Genomic DNA, 11,336 nt, shown 5'->3' with positions numbered 1-11,336 from the left:
CACAATGGAAGCCGCGCAGCCTCAGCCACAGCTGATGAGCTCCTGCATCTTATCATACCTTTTGAAATCACGCCAATCTAGCACTTCACACTTTCTTCAGCTTCTCACTCTGGATTCTCTCCTTTGCCCATGAGAAACACATACTCTTCTGAAAACAATGGGCTGTAAAATGAGAAAAGTTAAGAATCAGCATTAATTTCTCATAAATCTAATTTCCAATTTCCCACCAGTCTGAGTTCTGGTCCAAACTCTCACACACACATCCTGTGGGAAATGCTTGTTCATGTCCGTAGAACTAACCTAATACTCGGTTGGTTTTTCTCCTTGGTGGAAAGAAATACTATAATTCAGCAGAAGAACTGTCCAAGGAGGTTGTTAGAAATGAGTAGATCTATTATAATTTATTTTTTTATCCTGACTGGGTGCAGGAAGGCAGATATACTTATCTATAGAAAATGCATATGAATATTTTTCCTTTTTTGAATATGTTTTTCATGCTAATTTGCAGTAGCGTGGGAAGAGCGTATTAAAACTATATTTTTACCATTCTGCAGAAAGATGTAGTAAAGACATTTAAAAGAAAGCATGATAATATGAAATAGTTGTTCATGAGACATCATCTGAAAGTGTTTTACTCATTTTGATACAACAGAGAAAAACAAGAAAGAACAGCCTAGAAAGAAGTTGCTGTCATTGGAGGGTCAGATTCAGTATGAACCCCTTATTTTAGACTTCTTAGTCTCAAACTCACGTTAAGGAGACGTTTTACTCATCACAGTAGTATATGCTATTTCTATTAGTTTGAACATTTTTCCTTACTTTTATGATGAAAAATAAATGGGTAATGCTGAACTCTAAGAAATAAAAATATCTTCTTTTAAAATGTGATTCCTTTAATATTTCTGTCTTCCCATCTTTTCCAGTCATATGGTATGAGTAACATTTCTTAATCAAATGTCATTTTTCAGATCTACGAGCGTAAGTACGCTTTCTTCTATAATATCTCTACTAGGACAGCTCAAGTATACCATGTATAATGTTTGTGGTATCATATCACATTCGGTAAGCACAGATTCTATAACTCATCATAAAAAATTGATAGCAACTTTGATGATACAACATAAACCTGTAGTTGGAAAATAAAAGATATAAAGTGACTTATTTTTTTAAATAAATACAATCTTGCTAATGTCTATATGTCCTAGAACAAAAAAAACCATGAAAAATTAGTTTCTGTTGTTTGTATTAATAGTAACGTAAGTTAAAAACAAGTAGTGAGAGTAGAGAGAACCTGGGACAGTAACTGGGAGCCCTGGGTTTCCACCTCGACGAGGCCAGCATGACTGAAACAAATCATGCTGCTTCTCTGGGTCTTAATTTCCTCCTCTGTGAATCTTTTCTAGGGTGTACAAGACCCAAGCTAGACCCCAAGGCCAACTCTCCTATGGTACACCTGGCGCTGTTTCAATGACTTTTCTTGTACTCCCTCAGTTAATCCTCCCAGAAACTCACGAGGTAGGCACAATCGGACAAGGACATGGTGGCATAGAGGGGCTAAGGCAGGCTCTGATGTAGCAGAGCTTTGATTCAAACCCAGGCCAGCTGCAATGTCTGAGGTGCTGGCTGCTGCACTGCATCGCCTTTTATTCTACAGCTATAGCTCGTATTTGAAAGAGATTAAGAAAAGGCATCATTGGCCAGAAGAGACCATAAGGCTCTTTTACAAATCAAGGAGACTCACTCTGCAAGCCATACCCTCATTTGACCATAGTGAGTGTGGTCAAATGTGTGAGTTTGGTCCTGTTATTGTGTCTGGAGGCTGCCTGGGTGCAGGTCGAGTCTCTCAGGGGCAACAAGAAGTTTGAGTGGCCAGGTTCCACTATCTCATCATCAGTCTTTTCATTTCAGAAACTGATTAAACAATAAAAATATATAGGATGGCCAGAGGTGATTATACATCTAATAGCACATTCACACTTGGAAGATTGACAATGAATTGTTCCACAAACCCTAGAAACAGTTGACATCTACAAGGGAGCCATGTCTTCCAAGTACCCACAAGATCCTATCCCCTTATCTAGGACATGGCTCTCCCCCTTTCAGTGGCACTTAAGAAGTCAAATTATTTCTCCATAGCTTATTTAATACATTAATCTAAACAGAAGTAAGAGAAATGTTTGGAAGATGGTGTTTGATCTAAGCTTTGGAAGGGCCCAGTGAATGTCCCAACTCTCTGAAGTCTGGAGACTAGAGGGTAATGAAACTGCTTTTCTTTTTCCTTTCTTTCTTTTTTTTTTTTTTTTTGAGACGGAGTCTCGCTCTGTCGCCCAGGCTGGAGTGCAGTGGTGTGATCTCGGCTCACTGCAAGCTCTGCCTCCTGGGTTCACGCCATTCTCCTGCCTCAGCCTCCCGAGTAGCTGGGACTACAGGCGCCCGCCACCTTGCCCGGCTAGTTTTTTGTATTTTTTTTTTTTTTTTAGTAGAAACGGGGTTTCACCATGTCAGCCAGGATGGTCTCGATCTCCTGACCTCGTGATCCACACACCTCAGCCTCCCAAAGTGCTGGGATTACAGGTGTGAGCTACTGAGCCCAGCTGAAACTGCCTTTCAAAAATCTTGATGGTGAAACAAATCTGACCTGACCAACTCCATCTTGCTCCTGACCTCCAAGTTGCCTTTGTTCTTTCGTGGGCGTAGGCTATGAAAGTTACAGTTTAACTTTGAAACCAAGATGATAACAGCCTCTTCCAAAAACAAACCCCCTCCTTGCTTGGGAATTAGGCTTTTGTAGAACTAACAAATTCATCGTAAGATTGGAAATTATGGCTCAGAAGTCATGCAGCCAGAGGCCATAACATTCCTAACCTCCCCAGTTGCTCCTGTGGATAAAATTGCCATTGTAAAACCTAAGATTGGTGTTTAAGGTATTTTTTAGACCCTGCCTTCTGATGGACCAACTGATGCCACCCAGGTGGGTAAACTGGTTCATCGGGTCTTGGGGCTCCCATCCAGGGACTGACAGTGCAAAAAGACAGCTTTGATTCCTTATGCTTTTAACTCGGCCCCAGCCAATCAGCACTCCCCATTCCCTACCTCCCTGCCCACCAAACTATCCTTAAAAAACTCTAGCCTCTGAATTTTCAGGGACACTTATCTGAGTAGTAATAAAACTTTGGTTTTCCATTTAAATGGATCTGTGTTTATCAAACGTTTTTCTATTGCAATAACGCTGTCTCAGTAAACTGGCTTTTCCGGACAGCAGGCAAGATGAATCCATTGGGTGACAACCATCTTGTTCCTCCAAGGCTGAGGTTATGCTTTAACCTGGGGCAGGAGGGGCATGAATGATCTTTGCTCCCCTAGCCCTCTCCTTCTAAGCTGATCATCCCCTTTTTACCCATGGATTCCTTCTGGTTTTGTTTGCAGATCCTCGGGGACCTTAATTAAACTGGCACTAAGTTGCTAAGTGTGGACACCACCTTCCCCTGTGAGGTGTTTTTTTTTTTTTTTTGATGGATTCAGCTCTAGGTCTAGGACCACCCAAGGTCAGAGCCCCCAGTAACCTGTAACACGGTGGACGTACAATAAGTACACAGGACATCCCTGTTATTTTCTCTTGCCATTCAAATTTTCTGTTTCTGCAGTGGAATTCACCATCTTCTAGAAGATTTAAGCAACAGATATTTTTAAAAAAAGATTAGTAACTTAATGCATCTCATATTTTATCGGAATTAGTAAACAAACGGTAACAATCACAGCTGTGATGCACAGCAGGATCCCCAGGCGAATCTCAAAACACTTGATGTTTCCCAGCGGACTCCTGCCTGTTCTTCTTAAAGGTACAAAGTCACAGACTTTAAAAGAGGCCTACTTGTAGTCTACCATTTGTGTGTGTGTGTGTTGGGTTGGGGGGGGGGTTGTAGAGTGAGTGTCTAGAACCCAAACTTCTTATTTTCATCAATCCATGTTTCTTTTCAAACATTTCAAAATAGTGAGACAGACGCCCATTTTGCTTTCAAATACCTTTTATACAAAATATTGTCTATTCTAAGCTTGGATATATCATTTGTTTGTGCTCCTTTTAGTCAATTAGGATAATTGCTTGAAGATTTAGGAATTGATATAGCAGTGCAATTGCATTATTTTATATGTTCAGCCATATCTCTTTCTAAAATAGTCACACTGCATCTGAGATCTATTGGGAGTGCATGCCCCTTCTTTCTGTATCACATAGTGGCTCTCCAAACTAATAAAATGACCTGCTCTTAGTGACAAAGGACCCGATGACTTTTTCAGAAGAGAGTGGACTCCAGATATGCTGTTTCTGCCCAATGATTCTGACCTGGCATCATCCTGTCATGATGATAAATTGTATGTACAATTTATAGTTGGAGCAGATGGGAGAGTGTAGGTTATTAAAATCTAAAGCTGTCTCCTGAACAAAAAGAGAATTGTTTATCTTTCAATGAAACATAGATTTCTTACAGAGGAAATTGTGACTATTCCAGTTTTCATAAATAAAGCAATTATGCAATTAGAGACACCTAGGCTAAAATAGAATAAAGATTGTTTCTAAATGATGTAATTTACTAAGTTCATTGAATGCCTGTTAGCATCCAGTAATACAAAAATTTACCAGAAAATATGCTGTAATAATAATCAATATTTCTCTTTCCATTAAATACCTAATTTCTGGGCAAGAGCCTTATGTCACGTTACCTAAGCTCAAGCATATAGAGAGGCTGTTTTTAGATGTGCTGTACAATGTCAAGAAGGAGATGGAATACATTTTGGCTTGAAAAAAACTAATTATAATCAGAAATTTACTAATTTTCAAAGGTATTCAAAAACTCAGATTTTAAAAGGTAAGCCCATAGATGAGGGAAAAAGAATGTAAAAGCTCAAATAAACTCCCATGTCAATTGGCCTTAGGGTTTTATTTCAGCTACAGCTTAACCCAAATCAAGGGCTTTCAGATCCAAATGTATTAACTTATTCACTTACTCTTAATTCAGTGACTAGTGATTGAGATCTAGGCATATTATGGAAACTTCTGGAAAACTATCACTAACCATGTTATTGATCTCAAAAGTCACCTCAGTTACAGAATTCCCTCCAGGGAATTAGGTGTACTTTTGGTGAAGCTGAATGGCATTATTCACCTCCATTGAGCAGATGGCCTGAGGAAGGCATCCATTAAAAATGTACATCTACGTATTACCCTACTCTGTGTTGAACATTTTTCACTCATTGTCACTTTACCTCCATAATTCTGAGAAGTAGCAGGTGTCATTGCCACACTTCACAATGCATCAACTTGCAACTTAAGCAAAGAATACTTTCCCAATGTCATAGTAATATCAGGAGGCAGGACTGGGACTTCAACTCAAGCTTGGCTGGCCCCCAAGTCCCCTTCTCATCTCTTCGTACCACTGTCTTCAAGGGAAAAGGATGAAGCTCTCCACCTAGGCCATAACACAACCCAAACCTCTGAATTTTTACAGAAGAATGTACGCAGAAGGATTACAGAAGAATGTTCCACTTAATGTTGGTGTACGGTTTCCTTTAATGACTGAGCAGTGGATGCATTTGGTTTTTAGAAAATTTAACTGCAAATTCCTGTGGGCCAGCTCTTGCCAGAACTTACCATCCAATACTTGAAGGGACAATCTAAGGCGCATTTGACTCACACATTCTTCTAGATTTTCCAAGCCTTATTACTTAATAATCATATCATCCAAAAACCAAGCAATTAGATTACATTATTTTCACTTTTTTTCATAAAATTTATCACACAGGTTGAAATTTAATGTAATGTCCTGGGATCTGAGGGGATGGTATGAAAGACATTCATTAGAATAATTTTCACTCACTTAACAAATTTTTAGTAAGTGCTTCCCTATGCCAGCCCTGCCCCTGAAATATAAAGTTGAGCAAAAGCAGATTTGGTCTCTACTCTTATAACACTTACATTCCCTTAGTTCAAAACACAGATAATAATCACACACACATTACTATTATAATAACTACTTAGATGGAGGGAAACATGATGTTCTGATGATGACTAATAATAGCCTTTGATTTAAGTAGGAAATTCTGCAAAACCATGGTTGAAATGACCCAGCAGAATATATTTTTGTTAGGATCCCTGTATGAAGCATACTTTGTAGAATTAAGTCAATTAAAAATAGGTTTCACTACTTTGCTTTGTCCTTTTTTCTTTTCATCTGACACCAAGGACCAAATCTAATCTAATCCAATCTAATCCTTTTTTAAAAAAAACATATTTCCAGAGGCTTAAAGTTAAATTTGTGCCTGAGCATTATTAAGATACAACTCACTCTTTCTTCATTATTTTAATGTAACTGTGGTCTCTTTGTATTTTAATTACTTCACTTTAGGTACGCTTTAACATTTAATATGCCTCAAACTTTCTGGGAAAATTGACAAGTATAAGTAAAAAATAAATAATTAGTAAATTATTTGTTTTTAATTGTCAGTTGATTTTTTTTTTTTTTTTTTTACTGTAACCCTGGTTACCCTCAATTAAAAGCTGCAAATTCCTTTAGGTTTTTGAAAAGATTTCAAAAAAGCATGAATGAGTGACTTCTCAGTAAACTCCAGGGCTGCAGACATCTTGAAATTACCAAGTCTAAAGGGCTTAAATATTCTTCATGAGGAGAAAAAAAAGCAAAACTTTACAATAACCTACCTTTCACTTTTCAACTCTTATTCTTTATACTACAAGGGATAGAACTTGGAATAAAAAAGCCTATCCTTTTCATTACGTTCCACTTTACACTAGAACAGTGCAATCTCATCAGAGTAAATGACTTAGTTCTACCCTGTACACCCAGACTTAGGTAGGCGAGGAGGGAAACCAAGTTCCCAGAAGCCCAGGGCGCCTCTACTGGTGGATGAGGAGGGCACTGAGAAAGCGGCATCAACATCAACATCTTCCAAACAGAGACCACCAGATGGACAGCAAACGCCAAGAGGCACACGCACCCACCTTCAGTCACTCATCCTTAGAAAAGTGTCCTCTTAGGGGATGCTTAAGACATATTCTTTCAGAGTTACATTAATCACACTTGGGGGAAGTATGAGATTTGGTGTCTGCCTGTTCACTAGCTACCTTTACCAGGGAAATATTTTATTTACCATATTAATTACCTTTTTTATTTTTCCCCTCACCAGTGTATTTTTAATTTTTTTACACCTTGGCCTTAAATAATCTGATATCCTTATGCAGTGACCTTTTGCTGACTTTATAGAATATGCTGATTAAAGAAAAATTTCTTTTCCTTACATGACAAAAATACCTAAAAAACATTTCCTGTGCTTGGGAGAGACTCTATTTCAAAATTCAACATTCAAATAGATCCCACTTTTCAATTTTTGCTTTTGTTGCAATTGATTTTGGCGATTTAATGCATGCTGGGCTTCATACCTAGGTAATGGGTTGATATGTGTAGCAAGACACCAGGGCACACGTTTACCTATGTAACAAACCTGTACATCCTGCTCATATACCCTAGAACTAAAAACAAGAAGTAAAAAAAAAATTCAAATACACAAAACTACAAGGGATTTTTTTCAATCTTTCTTGAAATTAAAGGTGTGCTTATAAAAGTTCAAGGTCCCTTGAATAAGGCCAGGAATGTTTTGACAGCTGCAAACTGTCTAATTCCTACATTCTCCTACCTTGTTAAAATTATGTTTTGGTCACTGAGTTGGACCACTGAGAATGTGCTCCCATTAATCTAGGGGAGCATGGATGATGCTCTATCAATGAATAATTCAGACACAGATATGGCTTGAATGTTTACATGGAACTGTAATGGAAACATTTTATTTAAGTAAACTACTTCCATTACAACCAGATTTTATTGTGTCACAAAACAGATGATTATCCCTCTAATTTCATTTCTGTGTTGGATGTATGTGGAGGCTATTTTGAAAAACGAACTGGTCATACGGTGATCCAGTTACAATAATGTGAACTTGGTCACACTGATAACTTACTCAAGTAGTCTTTTTTGTATAATTATTTATGTTGTACATACATTTTTCTTGGTTGTGAAAGCTTGAAAACTGCAAAGTGAAATTCTTATTGTTCATTTATCTGTTAAACATTAGAATAGGAATTAAGACTAAAGTATATTCAGATTGGGAGCAATTAATAAGTAGCAATGCTTTCACTATTCCAATTTTAGTACAACTTTTCTAAACAAAATTAAACAAACAAAGAAACCAATTTACACCAACTCTAGCTTGGGAGCTTAGTTTCAGCAGTACTGGGAAGACTTCCACTTTTCTAATATTCATTGGCCACAGCTACTTACAGGTGGGTTATTATACCAGTGAATTCACTAGAGACGCGAGACATAGTCCCTTATATATTATCTAACTTTACTTCCTTTCTTTCAGGTTATGTGAGTTTCTCCCCTTCACTCAGTGAAAAAAAACATCACTTTTGCTTCCAAATGTAGCCATACTTTATAATCAGTTATATACTTTAACAGATACAAAGAAGTAGTCATGTGATTTTTCAGGGGTTAAAATTTTCATTCCACCCCCAAACACCGGGACACCAATAATTAACGAAACTGGTTCTCCATGTCTGTGTTCATGGTGACTTGAAATCAGCTGAAAGGTTTCAGAGGCCCGTGGACCAAGCCCCAGGACCAGTGCTTGGGATAATGTTAGTAAAAATACTCCCAGGTGAACATTTCTTCAGGTTTTAACTTCTCTGTAAGAAAGTACATGGTGCCTGAAAGTTTTCTACTTGTGAGTTTCTATCTGCTGCATTTGAGTTGCTTGTGGTGTTCCAGGAAAGTCAAGCTAATCTGATGAACAATTTTCTTTCTCAACTCTTCAGTCTTCATTAATATGATTCTAGCATCATACGCATTGCTAGGTGACATTAGAGAAATGAAATAAGAATTCTAGGCAAAGCTTGTACTAGCAGAATCATGGAATTGCTTACCCATGGATCAACTTTTAAAAAATGGATCCTAGAGAAAATAAGTAGACAGAAGTAATAATGGTAGAAAAAGATGGAGAAAAGGTGCCTGTGAGAATAATGTGAGAAACTCACCTATGATAACTCAAAGTTTCCTTGTTTTTATCTTCAATATGAAGGTCTCATCAAGTCAATCTAAGAAAATGAAAATCATTTTAAATGAATGAAAGATAATACTTTTAGAAAAGAATAATATCAAAAGGTAAATGAGAAAAATAAAATCAAACAACCGTAAAGACAAAATAAAAGGAGTTATGATGAATAACAGATAGTTGAGAAAGCATCATGGTGACAAAATGGTGAGAGCAGAGGACTGCCCAGGAAACCGTCCTTCCACACGCCCCCACTTTGCCAGGTGAGAGTTCCTCTTCTTCTCAGGGATAGCGACAGAGTTTCAAAGAGGCAGCAGTAGCAGTTCATTGGTGATCTGTTTTGGAATAATCCTTCCAATATGTCACTGTTCATGTCTACTTGTCAGATTGTCTCACTTTTAATACTTTCTAACCTTTTTTGTTTTAAATGTATACTTTGGCATCAAATTTTTAAAATTGTGACACCATAAGTAGGTTTTAACTATTAAACCTTTCCAAAATGAGATTTCCAAGGGGAGGCACTGATTACTCTGGTTTGGCAAATCCTCCTTTTAAAAAATATTTGTTTTCAAATAAGGTCTGACCTGATTGAAAAGTACCATTACCAGAACTGAAACAGTCATATTTCTGTAAAAACCCAAAGAGCAAATGAAGATATATTTGTGGGGAAGAAAGGCTTTTACTTAAGAATGTTTCCTAGTTTATTGTAAGTGGTTATAAATACTTGCTTAAAGTTCACTTAGAGCTACCTAAGAACAACTCGGTTCTTAGTTAAGCACAGTGAGTGTTGTTCACTAATAACAGTAAAATAATTTGTATTCTGGTTGTGCCTAGTATTTGTTAGTTGTCAAAGTTAAACAAGAAGGCATCAGCCCTTGGCGACCACAGAATGTAAACGAATGGACTGAGAGAAATGCTCTATTCTTATTAAAAAACTGGAGAGATTGGAAATTCATACGAAGATCAGAGGCTCCTTTTTCTCTCTTTAGTGAGTTAATAAGCATTTATTAAACACAATGCTACAGAAAGCTACAAGTACATTGCATTCCGTGGGTTTAGGAAGTGGATGGTGGTCATGCCTTAGGAATGGATGTGAAGGTATGTAAACTTGTTTTCACAAGAAAATTAAAAAGAGGGACTAAAGAATAAGCAGTATAACCAGTGTAAGACAAAACGTCACATTTTCTGATGTGAAGGCTCTATTTGAAGAACGCCAACTGAAGATTGAGGTAATTCTATAGATTTTTCATGCATGACAACTATGCCTTTGTGTGACATATTTTAGTCACTGGCTTGGGCTTGTGTGGGTAGTGCAATGCCAACATGCCTCTTAAGCTCTTAAGTTTTTACTTCCACAGGCCATCCTATTTCTTTAGCCACTCTTTTTTTCTTTTCTTTCTTTTTTTTTGAGACAGAGTTTTGCTCTTGTCGCCCAGGCTGGGGTGCAATGGCACAATCTCAGCTCACTACAACCTCCGCCTCCCAGGTTCAAGTGATTCTCCTGCCTCAGGCTCCCTAGTAGCTGGGATTACAGGTGCCCACCACCACGCTTGGCTAATTTTTGTATTTTTAGTAGAGTCAGGGTTTTGCCATGTTGGCCAGGCTGGACTTGAACTCCTGACCTCAGGTGATCCGCCCACCCCAGCCTTCCAAAGTGCTAGGATTACAGGCTTGAGCCACTACGCCTGACCTCTTTGGCCGCTTTTATGGTGCTTCTCTACAATGGTATTTAAAAGAAGGAAAACAAATTGGCACATGCACTTGTTGGTGAAGACATGTAATCATCTTAGAAATGTGAAGTTTTAATTCTGGCTGATAAATCAGAAGATTCAGTGCTATAAGAAGTTGGGAATCACTGAGGCTTTTGAGAGTTGGGAGAAACAACATAGAGATAAACTCGTGACTTCATTTAAATAAAAAGTGCTACTGAGCAGAGCATTGACCTTTGCAAAAGTCCTAGAGCAAGAGAATTGAGTCTAATAGAAATGGATGGCTTGGTTACATTAAGGAAAGGCTGACAGAAATGGCTTTAATTATTCTTCCTAGGTATTATTCTGCAGGCATTTTGCCAAGTATATTTTCAAAGAGAAAACGCAAACATAAAAATAAGATGCAAATGGCTCCCAAGTGTACTAGTATGTCTTAAAGAAATTTTATGGGGTTTTATTCTGCTTTTAAATTTGCTACTTGTCCTTAAAGCCATCATGTTTTTCAAAACT

General features: G+C 37.8%; 1 long non-coding RNA gene across 2 annotated transcripts in view; it reads right to left on the bottom strand.

Annotated features, from left to right (window-relative positions):
* LOC126940184 (uncharacterized) overlaps positions 1-9,162 on the bottom strand; it is a 55,894-nt gene extending 46,732 nt beyond the window's left edge. For both annotated transcript variants that reach the window (XR_007720648.1, XR_007720649.1), the window contains exons 1-2: positions 9,101-9,162; positions 59-162 (exon numbers count right to left, since the gene is read on the bottom strand). This is a non-coding gene — a long non-coding RNA (uncharacterized LOC126940184). The remainder of the gene's footprint in view (positions 1-58; positions 163-9,100) is intronic.
* Between the last annotated feature and the right edge of the window lie 2,174 nt (positions 9,163-11,336).

Source organism: Macaca thibetana, chromosome 17, assembly GCF_024542745.1.
Source record: "Macaca thibetana thibetana isolate TM-01 chromosome 17, ASM2454274v1, whole genome shotgun sequence".
Classification (NCBI taxonomy): Eukaryota; Metazoa; Chordata; class Mammalia; order Primates; family Cercopithecidae; genus Macaca; species Macaca thibetana.
This window is presented reverse-complemented; position numbering and strand designations above follow the sequence as displayed.